Source organism: Dunckerocampus dactyliophorus, chromosome 3, assembly GCF_027744805.1.
Source record: "Dunckerocampus dactyliophorus isolate RoL2022-P2 chromosome 3, RoL_Ddac_1.1, whole genome shotgun sequence".
Lineage (NCBI taxonomy): Eukaryota > Metazoa > Chordata > Actinopteri > Syngnathiformes > Syngnathidae > Dunckerocampus > Dunckerocampus dactyliophorus.
The window spans coordinates 33,541,372-33,558,950 of NC_072821.1; the positions used below are offsets into that span (position 1 = coordinate 33,541,372).

The 17,579-nt window shown below is 39.2% G+C and overlaps 1 protein-coding gene across 3 annotated transcripts in view; it reads right to left on the reverse strand.

Moving 5' to 3' along the window:
- The window catches only part of fam189a1 (family with sequence similarity 189 member A1), a 130,631-nt gene that overhangs the window by 50,501 nt on the left and 62,551 nt on the right, over positions 1-17,579 (reverse strand). The window lies entirely within an intron of this gene.

The following is a 17,579-nucleotide window of genomic DNA, read 5'->3' on the forward strand; positions in this document are numbered from 1 at the left end:
ATATGTATATAGAAAACCTAACAATACATTGTATAATAGTACAGTCCCAGAGCGAACAGTACCAGTGAATACAAGTAATGGCATCCAGTCACTCTCCACATTCGAGCCTGTGCACACTCGTCTCCCACCCAAAAACGCATCTCTCTTTAACATATTAGCTCTCACTCTCTCTCTTTTTGCACTTCCTGTCTCTCTGTTTTCCTCCAGCAGCGAGTGACAGGTTGTCCTGCGGGGCTCATCTCTGTTGGCAGTGGTCTACGTCTCCTCTAAAACCTCTCCATTTGGGTTAAGTCAGAGTCTAACAGGCCTCTGACGGCGACACGGGATATACACACGCACACGCACACACACACACTGGTAGAGAACCATGCGTTGTTAAAATGAACTTAATGCTTTGCCAGCAGAGGCCGCTCTTCTTCCTTTGCCTGAAAGCTGCTTTGCCACTCATGACATGAGTGGCAATGACTTAAGCGCATGCAGCAGACATTTTTAGTTAGCATCAATATCAGTTCAATACCCCCTTGACTTGTTCTCTTTCCGCCGTGCTCTTGTGTGATTTACTTTCTATTCCGTTTATGTTCATGTTATGTTCCGTTATGGTAAATAAATACTACACGTCAGCACCCTGACACCTCTGAGGCCTGGTACAGAGCCGGGGTGTGCAATCGACGGCCCGCGGGCCACTCTATCTGGCTCTCTCCGTCACCGAGACTCCAGCTGCTCCGTGCACAGACCACAACTCACTCCGATTCGTATCAAAGACCCCTCTTCCTAGAGCTGCCCTGATCTAGTCCGTATGATTACCATATAAATATGGGCGTAATTCTGACATGTGTGTTGTGTGTATATTTATTTTTATGCTCACGATCCAGTGGCTAGGTTACGCTGGCTTGTTTCGTTGTTTGGTTTTGTATGGCATCCTGTTTCGTGTGTGACCCAATCTCATCACAGTGTCATAGCTTATAAAGTAAAGGTTTAAATGAAATATTTTGTACAGCAACACATGTAGATATGCTAAGATGTTATGTAATATTTCAAGAAAAAGCTGCATCTCAGTTTTGTGATATACGTGAAAAAGCCTATTATTAGTATCAACTTCAGTCTTCTTTGCCATTTTTGGTGTTGTTTTTTTTTTTAAAAAACACTCTAAATATTTCAACTTTCTACTTAAATAATCTTCGCAAATGTTCTTCTTGTAATATTAAGACTTTATTCCCATAATATTTTGACTGTATTCCCTTAATATTATAACTTTTACCACAACCAAATTTTCCAAAAATGACAACTTTAAATGAATAATGTATTTTTAATAAATATTTAAACTTTATGTTACTAAAACAACATTATTTTTCCCCATAATGTTACGAGTTTGTGCTCGTAAATGTTTTTCTTGTGAGAATATGACTTGTTTCTCTTAGTATTTTGACTTTATTCCCGTAAAATTACAGCTGCTTTTTCCATTTCTGCTGTTTTTTAAATGACATTATTTCACAATATTTAAACTTTTTATGCAACCTAATTTTCCATAATATTACGACTTTTAAATAAAATGATGTCTGTTTTCTTTAATATTTCAACTTTATGCTACTAAAATGACAATACTTTCCCTCAGAATATTATGACATTATTCTGGTAAATTTTTCTCTTTAGGTAATTTTTTTCTATTCATATTTTGGCTGCATTCTTGTAAAATACTGTAGATATTTCTATATAAGGCACGTCCCCGGTCAGCTTTAGTACATTATATTCTCTATTTATACGTTTATTCTGCATTTTCAGATCAACATTTGCAATAAAAATAACACATTGATTAGTTCCAGCTCTAATAACACACCCCTTCTCTCTTTAATTGCCATTGTTCACTTGGACAAAGGCACAGTGACTATGCAGAAGCGTAAAGCCTCAGCAGAAGTGAGTCTCGGGTGTATCCTGGCTCTCACCAGCCCCCGTCATTTGGGATAGGCCCTTGCTTCCAGGATAAGCAGTACGGTTAATGGATGGATGGATGGCCTTAATAATCTGCTGTATACTCCAGAGTCAATTGGACAGCCTTCAGCCGCAAGCAGGCAGCCTTGTTGGCTGCGCTGCAGTCAACTCATTCATCTGTGAAATATGGCTGATATGATTGTGTGCAAACCACAATTACATCCCTGCTTTCTGACAAGTGACCGCAGAGCGCTCGTTCAGTTAACAATAGAGCACAAACTGCTGCAACCTGCCTCTAATGCCTCTATTATCACCCCAAACATTTCTCCTTACAGCACCTCGCTGCTTGTAGAGTTTGCCACGGGGAAGAATGGCAACATTTGTCCTGCTTAACAACAGCGATGAAAGAGCACAAGCTCCATGATTAGCGTGTCCATTATTAAACGCCTCCACTGAAAACCTGTGCTGTATTTGCTTTTATTATTGTTATCCAGTGTTACATTTATTCATTTGTGCACTTCCTGTTTTGCACAGTCAAGGCTAGATGTGAGCATTTGCATGTGGAGGGCAGGTATTGTATGTATTGCATGTGATGGCTGGACAGTACATGATGTATTATACAGTGTGCGCCTTTATATGCATATAAAGGCATTGTTCATCACCAAAACATGCATTTTTGCATTAGACTTTTAAAACTGCAACACCATGCATGGTACACGCCTCACATTTCTGCAAATATTTTATTATATTCTTACACGGGACAACACTGAAGAAATGACACTTTAATACAATGCAAAGTAGTCAGTGTACAGCTTGGATAATAGTGTCAATTTGCTTTCCCTTCAAAATACACAAAAAAACACACACAACCATTAATGTCTAAACCTGGAATGTCCCAATGTTTTTCCAGCGAGGGCCAAATAGAGAAAAATGAAAGGATGCAACTTTGATATTTTGTAAAGCAACACATGTAGATATTGTAACAAATGATAGATATTTCATGAAAAAAATGCATCTCAGCTTAAAGCCTATTATTAACATAAACTTTGCACATTTTTCCCCATTTTTGCTGTTTTTTTTTCCCCAAAATATTTCAACTTTCTTCTTAAATAATCTTTGTAAATGTTATTTTTGCAATGTTAGCACTTTTGATTTTATTTCCATAATATTATAACTTTTTCTGATTTCCTAATTTTCCCAAAAAACTTATAATATTACAACTTTTTTAAATGCACTTTTTCTTTAATATTGTATGCTACTAAAATGGCATTATTAATATTATAAGTTTATTAAATTGCAATTCATACACTGTAACTTTTTTTCTTGATAGAATATGAGTTTTTCTCTTAATTTTGACTTTATTTGGGTAAAATTACCGCTGTTTTTTTCCTCCATTTTTGCAGTTGTCCAACTGTTGAAACTTTTTTCTTGTCAATTTTCTTATATTATGACTTCATTTCCATAATATTTTGACTTTATTCTCGTAACATTGTAACTTTTTCTGCAACCTAATTGCCCCAAAATTCTAACTTTATTCGTTGTTCTGTTTGTTTCTCATAATAAGTCTCTCTAAAATGATGTCTTTTTTATTTAATAATTCAACTTTACGCTACTAAAATGATGTTATCTTTTCTCATAATATTACAATGTTAATATCGTAAAAATACAAATTTTTTTCACAAGATAATTTTTTTTTATTTTGAGAAAAATTACTGCTGTTTTTTTTCCATTTTTGCTGTTGATGTTTTTTTTTTTTTTAGATTTCTTGTTAAATTATATTATTTTTAAAATGTGCCGCGGGCCAGTAAAAAAACAGCCGCGGGCCGCACGTTATTGCTGTTACAGGGTTTCAGGGGGGAATGAGGAGCAGGTGTGTCCCATGAAAAGATATACAGTAATACCTCGCCACATTGGGACAAAATACAGTATATTCATTGATAAATCAAGCTGTTGAATGCGGCCTATTATTAGTAAAAAAAAAAACATTTCGCCTACATCAGTGGTGCCCTCAGTGTGGCCCGGGGCATTTGCGGCCTGTGGCTGTTTTTTATTGTCCCAGGCCATTATCCCAAAAATAAAATGTAACAGGAAAATACACACAAAAAAAACAAAAATGGAAAAATCAGCAGTAATTTTACAATATTCATAGAAAAAAGTCGTAATCTAACGAGAAAAAGTAATTTCATGAGATGTCATAATATTATGGGGAAAAATAACGTCATTTCAGTGGCAAAAAGTCGAAATATTAAAGAAAGACGTTATTTTTACGTCGCAATGTTATGAAAAACAAACAAAACAATGAAAAAGTTGTAATTTGTGGAGGATTGGGCTGCAGAAAAAGTTATAATGTTTAAATATTATGGGAATAATAATATTGGGTAATACAAATGTAAAGATGACTTACAGGGGTGTTATTTCATGGCTAGAGGGCTCTAATAATGTTAAAAAACTTAATTAGAAAGTCATAAACAGGTTGTCTATGCTTTAACTACAAGAATATCCATCCATCCATTTTCTATACCGCTTCTTCCTCATTAGGGTCGCGGGGGCATGCTGGAGCCTATCCCAGCTGACTTCGGGCGACAGGCGGGGTACACCCTGGACTGGCTACAAGAATATTTCATTTAAAAATAAGAAATACTACTTTGCAGAACCCGGTTGGGTCTGGAACCAATTAAACGAGGGATTACTGTAATGAAATATTTGCAGAAATGTGAGGTACTGTGTACAGTTGACATGTAAATAAAAATGGTAACTCTTGCCGACATGAATGAATGAAGCGTAATATGGTTGTTTTCCAGTGGAGGGTCTTCCCTTCAGAGCAGCAGCTACAGAATCTAATTTTCAGGTGGATTTTACTCTCAGGAGTACACTTTTGGCAGCATTTGTTTTTCTTTTCCTGTTTTTTGTTGGGGCTGAAGAGCATTTTGCAATTTCCATTGAGTTCCTTTGTCTTTCTTTTCTATTTGTTAAGGGATTTGCATAATTATATTCATCATATTATACTTGACTCGGTCTAAAATATGAAAATTGTGTGCACACTCAATCCATTAAAAGCTTTGGATGAAAACAATAGCTTGCTTGTTTTACGTGTACTGCAATGCCAAACTTATGTTTGTGTTTATGTGTGTGCTGGGATGACGTGTCTCATTTTCTCATACCGTGTTTTTGTAATTACTTTCTGAAAAAAGGCTATCATAATGCCATTCACTAGCATCCAATATGCAACCCTCGCTGTGCTTACGTTTCATTCTATACTTCATTACGTTGCATAAATAGTCCACTACAAACCACAACCAAAGCTGAACATTTTGTTTTCATTTATGATCTAGCTGTCTATTCATTCATGTGTCCACCGTGTTTTGAAGTGTTCATAAGCCATTGTCCCATAAAGTACGGGGTCTAGTTAAGCAGTATTTCTTTCAACTGCTTCTTGGCCCTGTCCACACAGACACGTTGGCTAACGTCTATTATTCATTGCATGTGAACTTTAAAGGTAGAAAACTCCAGCAACATGTTGACTGGGAGTCGTGTCATGTCATAATGTCACGATTGAGAGAGAATTGGGAGAATGACAGAAAACACAGAAGATCCCAACGAGTAAATTATTCGGCCACATGCCTGTTTTTCACACACGGCTCGCTCCTCCCCCTCCAAACGCTCCTCCGAGCTTGATGTAGACGCTCTCCTACAGTTTGCAATAGATGCAAACTGTTATAATTATTAGATTTGATCAAGGGTGTCCGATAAAGTACGTATGTCTTCCTCAGGTGTTGCTGTCTTTCCCAGTGACTAGCTAATGCTAGCCACAATCGTTGCGTTACGTTGTTTAAGAGACGATCTGTCAACCGGTCGCTAGTCTTGCGATACACGGTGCGAGTCTCAACCGCATCCCTCGCTTGTCAAACCGGATATCTGTTCGTATCGATTTATCGTTCACATCGTTCGTTGGCTCCTCCTGTGTTGATGTAGCGAAGGGGTGCCCATTGTGTCGAAAGCAGTGAAAAGTGAAAGTAGTTTTATCCTTTTCATCATCAATTGCTTGATGGCTCGGCATCGCGTCCTGAACTCCACTATAGAAATGTGTCTTTTCTACACTTTTGTTTATGAATCTATTACTTTATTTGAGACATTTGAGAAATTTGAATTGAAAAAATGTCTTCAATTTGGGTCACCACTTGTCATTAAGGGGTGACGGTGGGCCCCGTGGAGAAACAAGTTGAGAAGCACTGGCATAGACAACACCCTGTTTCCCATATAATTAGCTTGAGTAAAGTGGTTGTCAAGAGCAATAAAATGTCTAAGTGAAGACAGATGCTGGTGCCGTGAGAGGCCTGTCATCAATACCAGATCTTGGTGAAAATGTTGTGACTGCGTGCCGAAATCAACGCTAAAGGTGGTCCAAATACAAATACAAATACATATTAAGGGTGTATGACAGGCAGTGTTTACAGTTACATTGCTGGGTGTTTTTTACTTATGCCGGGGGTGTCCAAAGTGCGGGCCTGTTGCTCGTTTTTTCTTGGCCCGCGGCACATTGTACAAGTAAAATAAACAACAAAAAAAACCTCAGCAAAAATCAATACATTTAATGACGAAAGGCTGAAATTTTGAATAATAACAAATACTGGGTGTCCGCTGGGTCTTAGAGTCGAAAATCCAATTATTTGAAATTAAGGCTTTCAGACAGTGGTGTCCAAAGTGCGGCCTGGGGGCCATTTGCCTCCCTGACTCCTTTTTTCTTGTAGAAAGAAAATAAACAAAAAAAATGCCCCGGCAAAAATTGGTAAATGTAATGAGAAAATGCTGAAATTTGGATATTAATAACTAATAGAGTCTAAAAGAGTCTAAAATCCAATAATTTTATATTATGGCTTTCAAACAAAGTGTGGCCATCTGTGGCCTGCGGCACATTCTTAAAATATAATTAATTCAACAAGGAAACTAAAATAAAAAAAAAAAACAGCAAAAATCAGCAGTAATTTTACAAGAATAAAGCCAAGAAAAGAGAAAAAGGTTGTAATCTAACAAGAAAAAATCCTTAGTTAGGAGCATAAAATTGAAATCTGAAACAAAAAAATATATTTAGTTTTAAGTTGTAAAGAAACAAAAAAAAATAAAGCTGTCATTTTTTGTAAATGAGGCTGGGGAGAAGGTAAAAATACGGGAATAAAGTCAAAATATTACCAGAAATACATTTACAAAAATGATTAGAGATGAAATAAATGAAATATGTTTAAAAAAAAAAATCAACAACAGCAGAAATAGGGGGTGGGGGTGGGGGGGTAACGTTGCTACTAATAATAGGCTTTTTCACCTACAGTTTATGTCAAAGCTGAGACACAGTTTTTTCTTACAATACATGTACTGTAACTTCTTCGCATATCTACATGTGTTGCTGTACAAAATATCCAAGTGACGATGTGGCCTTCGCTGGTAAAACGTTTGGCCACCCCTGACTTATGCTAACTCGGACCTGCCGGCCCACATCTACAACTGAAGTAAATATGGACTTAAGAATACAAATATAAACAATCAGCAGGTTGAAAAAGTTTCCTGAACCCCGCTTGGACTTTCCCAAAGAAGCAGACTTGCAAGCGACAACCCCCATCTTTCTCTTTCGTATATACTGTACTTTTTTTTCCCCCAGACCATAATATTTACGACCTGTCAGGGTCACAAGCTGACACAGAGGGAGAAAGCCTCATAAACCCTCTCACTCGCCTCCCACCCGCCCTCATCCACTTATGTGGTCCTCAAGGAAAGTCTTTGGATATGACGGGGATGTTTTTTAGTGGATTTAGTGCAGCGATGCCTAGATGTATGGAGATACAGCAGATACCAATATAAACAGGGGTGTCCAAACTTTTCCCAGCAAGGCCCGCATACCGAAAAATCAAAGCATGCCGAGGCCACTTTGATGTTTTACATTTTGTAAAGCAACCCGTGTAGATGCGCTAACAAGTTCTACATATTTAAAGAAAAAACAGCTTGCATATCAGGGGCTATCCACACAGAAACGTTTATTTTATCGTTTCAGCCTCTCATCCACGCGGGAAGGGCGTCCCGGGTGACCTGAAACTGTGTTTTTTGAAACGGCTTCCAGAGTGGGAAAATCCGAAAACGCCAGCTTGACGTTGCCGCGTAGACGTAGCAATACGAGAAGGATGATATCACCGACCCGTTACGTGACCAGAAGTGCGCTTTGATGACAAACCAACATAATATCTGAATATTTCGAGTGTCATGACTCACCGCAGTCGACATTCTCCCGGTATTTTCTTGTCTTATACTCCCAAAATGACGCACGTTATTCCACGAGCCTCGAAAAGCTCAAGACGACGGACTTATGCGCTTCCGTTCTTTCTTTTTCTATAGTTTGGTGTGTCATGTGGGTCAGTCACAGCGCCACACGTTGGTGTGCCTTGTGTATTACATCGTTTTCACTCAGTTATTTGTTCCCTTATGGATGCAAATATTTACTCATCTGGCACAGTGTGGACGCAACTTTTTTTTTTGTGGCCACAGTATTTTTCCAACCCGCCAAAAAAAGACAGGGCCTCAGTCTTGTCTTATAGGCGACAAAGCGTATTATTTTTCTCCTCTGCTGCTTTTTAACATTTAAACTTTCTTCTCATTTTTTTCGGAACATTGTGACTTTCCCATAAGATTTTGACTTTATTTTCTTTGCATTACATTTTTTTCCCAACTAAATATTCTAAAAATTTGCAACTTTTTGGTTTCTAATATTACGACTTTAAAATGTGCTCAATATTTCAACTTTATTATTCAAAAATGAAATGTTTTTTACTGCTCCTTTTTGCCATTTTTGTTGTTGTTTTGTTAAGCCTAAGCCAACCGGAAGTACGATTTTTGGGCCGTGCCATTTTTAGTGTTCCCCAAATTGGTGTGTTTTTTTGTTTTTTTTTCGTTCAGGTAGAACGTAGTTGCGGTGACCATGAAGGCGTAAGATCTCCACAAGTGCAACGTACCAAAAAATGTACATTTGGAAGTGCGTTTTTTCTTTTGTCTTGCAACCTGAAAAAACATAAGCGCTCATTGAGTTTCTTTGTGACAAAGAACCTCTCCGGCCGGTCTGCAGCCAGTCTACGGCTCGAAAATCAGCAGGTCAAACACATTTTAATTGCACAAAGTTAAAATATTAAAGAAAAAATATGTTTTTTTAAGTCGTTAAAAGTTTTAAATAAACAAAAGCAGAAATGGAATAAAAAAGTTGACGACAATAAAGTCAATGCATTCAGAAAAAAAGAGTCTTATTCTAAGTTTTTCAAGAATAAAGGTGTATTTAACTCTGTTATTTTTTAAGTCAAAATATTATGAGAAACAAAACAAAATACAGTTGTAACTTTCGGAAAGTGAGGTTGGTTATAATATTATGGCAATAAAGTAATAATATTATGAGATGAACATTTCCAACGATTATTTGAGAAGAAAATTGAAAAAACAACAACAAAAAAACAGTAAAAATGGGGAAGAACGAGCAGAGTGAGCTTGATAATACTAATAATAGGCTTTTTCACCTATATCACACAAAGCTGAGATCCAGTTTTTTCTTGAATATATAACTGCTTAGCATATTTCCTCTCACATCCAAAAACATGCATGTTAGGTTAATTGGAGACTCTAAATTGTCCATAGGTATGAATGTGAATGTGAATGGTTGTTTGTCTATATGTGCCCTGCGATTGGCTGGCGACCAGTCCAGGGTGTGCCCCGCCTGTCGCCTGAAGTCAGCTGGGGTAGGCTCCAGCATGCCCCCGCAACCCTAATGAGGAGAAGCGGTATAGAAAATGGATGCATGGCATATTTACGTTGGTTGGTTGACAAAATCTCTACGTGGCACCAGTTGCATCCTTTCGTTTTTCACGATGCGGCCCCCGCTGGCAAAAGTTTGGACACCCCTGACTTTGGCACACAACTGGTGTTTGAAGGATAAGACATTATTGTAATGGTAACAAGAGAGTAAATTTGTTAAATCACCCTTTAAAAAAAGTAAGCTAGCGCGTATCTCATAAACATGATAGCCATTTGTAGCATCCCCCGTGAGACAAAAACGAGCTCCGAACGAACCGCATTGCTTGTTGAAAAGACAAAATATCAGTGTGGTTAAAAAAAGAGTCACACTTGACCAGACCAGACGCTAGGCAGAAAGCATTCGCTGGCTAGCTAGCTGCTGCCAATGTGAGGCAGAGTGACAGCCAGGCAAAGTGTGTAAACAAAGATGCCAGAAAAGCAGTCAGATTGATCAGATAAGCTGTTGTCAATACAGTAGACTCCACATTTGTCAGACTGAGTTCCGATTCTCATGGTAATACGGGACAAAGTGCGTCCCTCGTCAACTCAATACGGGACGATTCCATTTCTCAAGAGATGACTGGCAACCCTATACAGTAGACGCCCCTACAACGTAAATAATACGTTCCGAGAACGTTTATGTTATAGGGTTTTTATGTTATACGAAGCGTAAAATACATGTAGATAGCCTAATCCGTTCCAAGATCTTCCCAAACTCACCACCTTTGGCCCTTCAAAATATTCAAAGTCCACCAAATATGGTGGGAAAATATTACTAAACGTTAGCATAAACATAGTAGAGTAACATTCCAATATACTGTAAAATAAGGTAATAAATAAGATTACTGTAAATGAATACAAGTGAAAAACAAAAACAATCCTACCGTTCACGAGATGTCTCGATCAGCGGCACGCAAGTGGAGGCAGGAGTATAATTTCCTGCTCGGTTTCTATCGACAATTTTTCCCTTTTTCTTATCACTTCCACTTGATTTAGGGCCCATGATTAGCGTCATTTTAACACAAAGAAAAGTAAAAAGATTAAGAAGAGCTTTCAATGCGTGCGAACTAGTTTAAGGGCGACTACGATGAGGAAGGGAGTTGAAGGGAGCAGCATGTCTCTCACACAAACACACGGACGCGCTGGATAAGTCAGCCAATGAGATGACAGCGTTGGCGGTGCCCCGATAATCAGCCAATGAGAGCGTGAAGCGTCAGAAGGCGTCACCAAGTGTACTCTGTTAGTCTCTCTGTCGCTTGCACCGACTTGACGCTTTACGTTATCTGGAACTCCTTACGTAATACGATGCAAAAACCTTACATAAATTCTTTACGTTCAGTGGAATTTACGTAAAAGGAGGTTTACGTTATGCGAGGTACTGTAGTTCCTTCCCAAACAACATGTTTTCTCTCCAAACCAGACCCCATGTGAAAGGTTCAGCTCCGATGTGTGGAGTGTTCCGACGTTGAGTGGTAGCGGCGCCTGGGTGACTGAGCTGTGACCTCCTGTGCTGCACAGTCTTAGGAGGAAAACATACGGCTTCAGAATACATAATGATTTGTTGTTGTGTTTCCATGCTTTGGCGTCTCACTCAAGCGATTAAAGATGTGCACCCGGAATTGTTTACACTGTGACAGCATACCTGTCAGCATTAGCATTTAAAAATAAAGGAAATGTTCCAGAAAATAGGCAAAATTCTGCATTTCATTGTCACTGTATGTCGCTGGCATGGATAGATAGATAGATGCTCTAGTGCACCTGCGTCTTATCATCACAGTGTCAGTGTGGAGGTTTTTTAAGCTTCCCTCCATCAGCACCTCACTTCCCTACAAACAGTATAGTAGGATAGTACCGTAGAATACTTATTTCCATGATATCAAAAATGCTGGTATGGTAAAATAGACTGTTTACTGTGTACTGCCATTTAAAGTCATACCTCATTTATAGCGGTTAATTGGTTGCAGACCCTACCGCGATAAATGAATTTCCATGATATAGGACTCAATGTTAATAAATGGAATATTTTCATTGTTATAGCATAGAAAACCTGTTCATGACTCTCTAAATATGGTTTTTAACATTATTAGAGCCCTGTAGACATGAAATATCACCCCTATGATCACCTTTACACTCCTATTATTCATTGTTTACAACACATTGCACAACTCTTATGAGCGCCACACACGGGAGGCGACATGGCCTCTACTCCATTCATTTTCAATGGAACCTGTTTGATAGGGCGTTAAAATGTTCCTGCAATGCGTAACCTTCTGCACGTCGCACTCCTCCACGCTCTCTCACTTCCTCCTTCCTGTCATGTGTGTTTTTACTGTGACCATGATCTCTGCCGAGCTCTTATCAAATGCACTTCTGCCACTTTGTGGCCGTTTTAATGGCTTAAAATTGCTCTGAAGTGAAATCCTTGAGTGGGGAGTTGCGTCATCACCTCTTTTTGCCTCTCACGCAAAAAAAAAAACATAGAAGACGGATAAATATGTTGTTGGGATCGGGGTGTTCTGGATTGTAAAAACATATAAATACGTCTTTGGCCGGAACTGGAAGCTATGTCGCCCGTCTATGACTTAATCAGCGCTTCACACCTTTTTATGGTTTTACATGCATAAAAAAAATTCTAAATGCATATAAATGAAGAATGAAAGGCATAAATGAACATTTAAGCTTAGTTTTACCTTCACTGGAGACGTGACTGTTCCCAAAGACACAATGTAGCAGCAAGATCAAGCACCTCCACCTCCCTGTTGTCACTCACGTCCAGAATCACGGCGTCAGTGACGGTAAAAGTAACCTTAACTGTTCATGTATCCCTTTCATTCATCATTTCTATGTATTTATATGCATTTCCAATTGTTTTCTATGCCCTATGAGGGTAAACATAAGGTGCAGAGATATACCTGTAGTCATCGAAATAGTCATCAGCATTCAGAAGGTGGGCTGCTCGTTTATCCTTTGAGACAAACATTTGATCAGTTGATGAATGCACTATAGAGGAAAGCAAAAACAGCCATGACTGAAATCCATTTCAGCCTCCAAAAGCAACACTGCACAACTTCTCCGATAAAGTAAGTAGAAAAAAGTGAAAGACAAACTGCGGTAGCCCATCTGTTTGCAGCAGCTGTTAAAAAGTAAAGTCCGTTGTGCTCGTGTGCTTTTATTGTTGTTGAGAATTATGTGCAGTGTTTGTTTGAACTTAAACGATCAGACAATGTTTATTACATGCTAGAGAAGCTGAAATAAGTCGATATTTTGAAAGTATTTGGCGAGAAGAAGCCAGTTTTAATACGGAACATGATGTCTGAACACAACCCTCTATGGGAGAAATGTATCAATCTGCTGTATTGTCACGCCACAATGTTATGTTTGTATTCAAATTGAAATTAACCTCGGTTAGCGTTTGCATTTGCAGCCCGCGACTCATTATTTATCGACCCGCGACACATTGTAGAAACAAAAAAAAAACAACAAAACAACAGAAAAAAATGGGGAAAATACAGCAAGCAAAGGCTCAAATGTTGACACTGAAATGTTTCAAATCATCAAGCAAATATTAGCCAATGACAACACAACTGAACACAACCTGCAGTTTTTAAATGAAACTTTTTATTATTAAGGGAGAAAAAAAATCCAAACCTACATGGTCCTGTGTGAAAAAGTGATTGCCCCCTAAACCTAATAACTGGTTGGGCCCCCCTTAGCAGCAACAACTGCAATCGAGCGTTTGTGATAACTTGCAATGAGTCTCTTACAGCGCTGTGGAGGAATTTTGGCCCCCTCATCTTTGCAGAATTGTTGTTACTGTAATTAAATAATACAATTAAACCATGAATTTATGATATAATTAATTTAATGTCATTTCAATGACATTTAAATACTTAAAAAATCATAATAAGAACATAAAGGAAATATCAGAGAGGCCCCCACGTGTTTACATTTTTCAGAATGTGGCCCTCCTGGGCCACACCGTGACTCGTGTTCTTCTATCATCTTACATTATCATTCATTAGTGGCGAGTACCTCTACATTTTATACTTTAAATACTTAAAAAAACCCATAAATTAAAAAAATGTGTTTAAAATGTGTGTGAGGCAGAATGCGTGCTTAAACCTGGATTGTGTCACAAGTGAACAACGGCAGTTTCAGAGAGAAGAGAAGGGTTCTGGAGATGAATCTAATTGAATAAAAAAAACACTTTTATTGCAAATGCTGTTTCCAAATTCGGAGGAGACTGCCAACGTCGAGCTAGCAGGAGGATTTGGAGTGGGCAAACCAAGTGTCAAAATTAGACATTTTTATGGGCTTATTAATTACATTCGTTGGTGATCCCCGAAGGTAATCCCCCGTGAAAAGATGGGATCTGCTGTAATCTACCGATGTACCGATTGATGTGTGCGTGTAATATGCTCGACTGATAGCTGGAAAAAACATCCTCCCTCCTGCTTTAAATGGCCATCAGCACATCATAACTAAAGTTTGATTGACTCGGACTTGATTGACAGGGAATTATTTCAACGCAGGGTATGTTTGCCCCCACACTTAAGTCCTGAAAAAGTCAGTCCCTTTGTAAATACGACTCAAGTCAGTCCCGCACGTCGAAATGAACATTACCAACGAGCAACATTTGAAAAATGCAAGCCAGATATTACCGGAGAGACCCTCGGGAGGACATGACTGACATTGCCGCATTAAAGGAGACACTATTCCAGAAAATTGGTCATGCTTTTTCGGGAGGGAGAGGGAAGCGGCGCCACTGCAGTGCACTACGTGTGTGGCCATTTCGACTCTGCACCCACCTAAATGATGGGATATTTTGTTTGATCCGCGAGAGCTTCTATGAATCAAATCTCTCCCCTGGTCCAATGTTACACAAAGGCAAAGGGAAGGTGGGGGAAGGGAGGCAGAAATGCAAAGGGGAGAGGATCCGTGTAGCGGGGTGATAAAACTAAAGGGAGCGAGACAGGCAATCTGCAGAAAGAGAGAGAGAGAGAGAGAGAGAGAGAGAGAGAGAGAGATGTGGGGGGTGGGGTGGGCTGGGGGGTGTCGAAGACAATGTGGTAAAGCTGCAGAAATGAGATGAGATTATTTATGGCATTAAGAGAGCATGAAATAGAGTTGGATGAGAGGCTTGAAGCTGAACTGCACTTTTTATTTCTACTTTAAATACCAGGAAGATGAGAAGATATAAAGACAGAGATCCTTTGCATTTATTTCCAAATGTGCATCAATGTGTACACAGGTGGCAGGACGTAGACTCATTTAAGCACAGAATCATATTTAATCATAGTCTGTCAAGGCAGTCCGATGATGTCTTCATGCTGACATGAAAACGGCGCTAAACTACGTGCAATGTGCCGGAACATAAACATTGACGATTGATAATCACTAAACAAGAGAGGCCCTTTTGGTTTTTATGCTCTATTCGGTTTTATATTGTCTTGTCGTCTTCAGCGCAATCGATGTTTTTTCTGTGAGGTCCCATGCACGTTATTTCTCGTTTAAATTTCATTATGATTACTTTTAAAGGTGTCCCGTGCGGCAGCGTAATGGTGCAGTATGGGCGGACTGCATGTTTATTTTGCTGTACAACAGGTGAGTCTAGTGTAATCCTCCTGGTCAGGTTGTGCTGCACTTTCGTTTTAAAGCAAACTTTTTCCGACGAGGGCCTCAAATGAAAGGATGTGGGGGGCCTCTTTGATATTTTGCTGTATTTACTTGATTTTGTTTTTTTTATTCTGTTTTTTTAATTAATTAAACTGACATGAATTAATTACATAAGTAGTTAATGCTTTAATTTTATTTGTAATTATTTAATTAATGTATTTATTGATTTATTATTAAATATGCTAAGCAGTTAAATATATTCTGATAATTATTATTATGAGTGTGACATCTTGTTCAAATATTCAATATTTCATCTTCCTAATATGTACAGAACATCCCATGCGGGCCAATCAAAATCAAGCTGCGGGCCGCCCTGCTTTAATAATAATAATGGATTTGATTTGAGTGCTTTTCACTTCACAATGAAGCGAACCCATTATTCATTCACTCCTCAGTCACACACTGGTGGTGGTTAACTACATCTGTAGGCACAGCTGCCCTGGGGTAGTCTGAGAGAAACGTGGCTGCCGATTCGCACCTATAGCCTCTGCGACCACCACTAAACATTCATTCAGTCATACACCCGTGTGGGCAGTGCATCTCAACATTTGGTGACCCTCCACCTGAGTAATATGTCGCCCAACAACAGCGAGGGTGTACCGGCGCCACCCAATAATGACAAGGAAGCTAACGCCTGCGCTTTAAAAACATTGAAGCCAATTTTTACGACTGCGATGAATAACAACGCAGGATGTGACAAACTATTACCACATCGTGGCTGCGCTGGACCTTCACTTTTTCTATTTTTAGTTGTTTTGAAACTGTGACTTTTTCATAGCGTGGTACACCTTGAAAGCGGTAACCGGCCCGTGCCTAGTCCTCACAAGGGTGGCGGGTATGCCGGAGCTTATCCCAGCTGTCTTTGGGAAAGAGGCAGAGTACACCCTGGACTGATACTTACTGATATTTGTATGCAGTGTTCCCTCGCTCCATCGCAGACTCGTTGTTTCGCTGGGTTTTTTGGTGCAATTTTAGTCCTTTTTTTTTTAACAGCATATGAACACACATTGTGTTGTGCATCCTGATTGGCCCACGCATTGTGTTCTGCGTTCTTACAGGCTAAGGGAGAACCCGCCCATTGTGTTTTGCATCCTTATTGGCTAATGGAGAACCCGCCCATTGTCGCCTGTGTCCTGATTGGCTGTTGACAGTTGCCAATCAATCTCCTCCGTGCCGAACTGCCATGTTTCCTGTTGTCTGATCGCTAGCAAACAGCTTGCCCTGCGGTGTGACTTGCAAGTTTTCTCTCGGACCAAGCCCACAATGTCAACGAAACGTTCCGCACCCAAAAGGCATAGGAAGATGTTAACTACTACAAGTTGGACTTGTCGACATGCTGAAGGAAGGCACACATTACGTGGCTGTAGGGCGCCATTACCGAATACCGTAAATCAATCTTCGGTTGGAGAAGGAGGATGAGGATACAAAAACGCTTTGTTCTGACCGGTCAGAGGAGTGAAAATGCGTGAGTCACTTCATAATTTCTCGTGTCCACCCTCGTAGGTTGAGCATTAAAATTCAAACGAAGCTTTGAACTTAGTTTAAACAAGAGAGAAATGTGAGAAAATGTTAATGCCTGTCTGAGAAAGTGTATGGTGGGGGCTTTTACAGCCTTGAAACATATACTGTATCATACTAACACTAATACAATAAAGTCTACTTTGCGGATTTCACCTATTACGGGCTATTTTGGGAACCTATGCTCCGCGATAAACGAGGGAACACTGCACTGCATATAAAGCGTTTTATTATTTTTTTTATTTTGTAAAAAAGCAAAAAAAAAGCCTTTTTGCTCTATTTTTTCCCATTCTTGCTGTTGTTTTTTTTAGTTCAATTGTATTTCTACAATGTGTTGCGAGCCAGTAAAAAATGAGTCGAGGGCTGCAAACGGCCCCCGGGCCGCACTTTGGACACCCCTGGCTTAAGAGGTTTAACGGGAGACGGTTCAGTGCACATTATATTTTTAATTCTCATGTGAAGATGCACTTTGTCTTGGCTGAATGAAGCCCATTTTACTCAATTTGTCTGCGCCATGTTGGTAAGATGCTTAAAAGAATTAAAAATTGAAATTTTCCATTTTGTAATTACACAAAGGGGAAATTATAATTACCATTTATTGCGACTTTCACTTTCTCCCACCATTTTAGCACAGCAAACCAGCA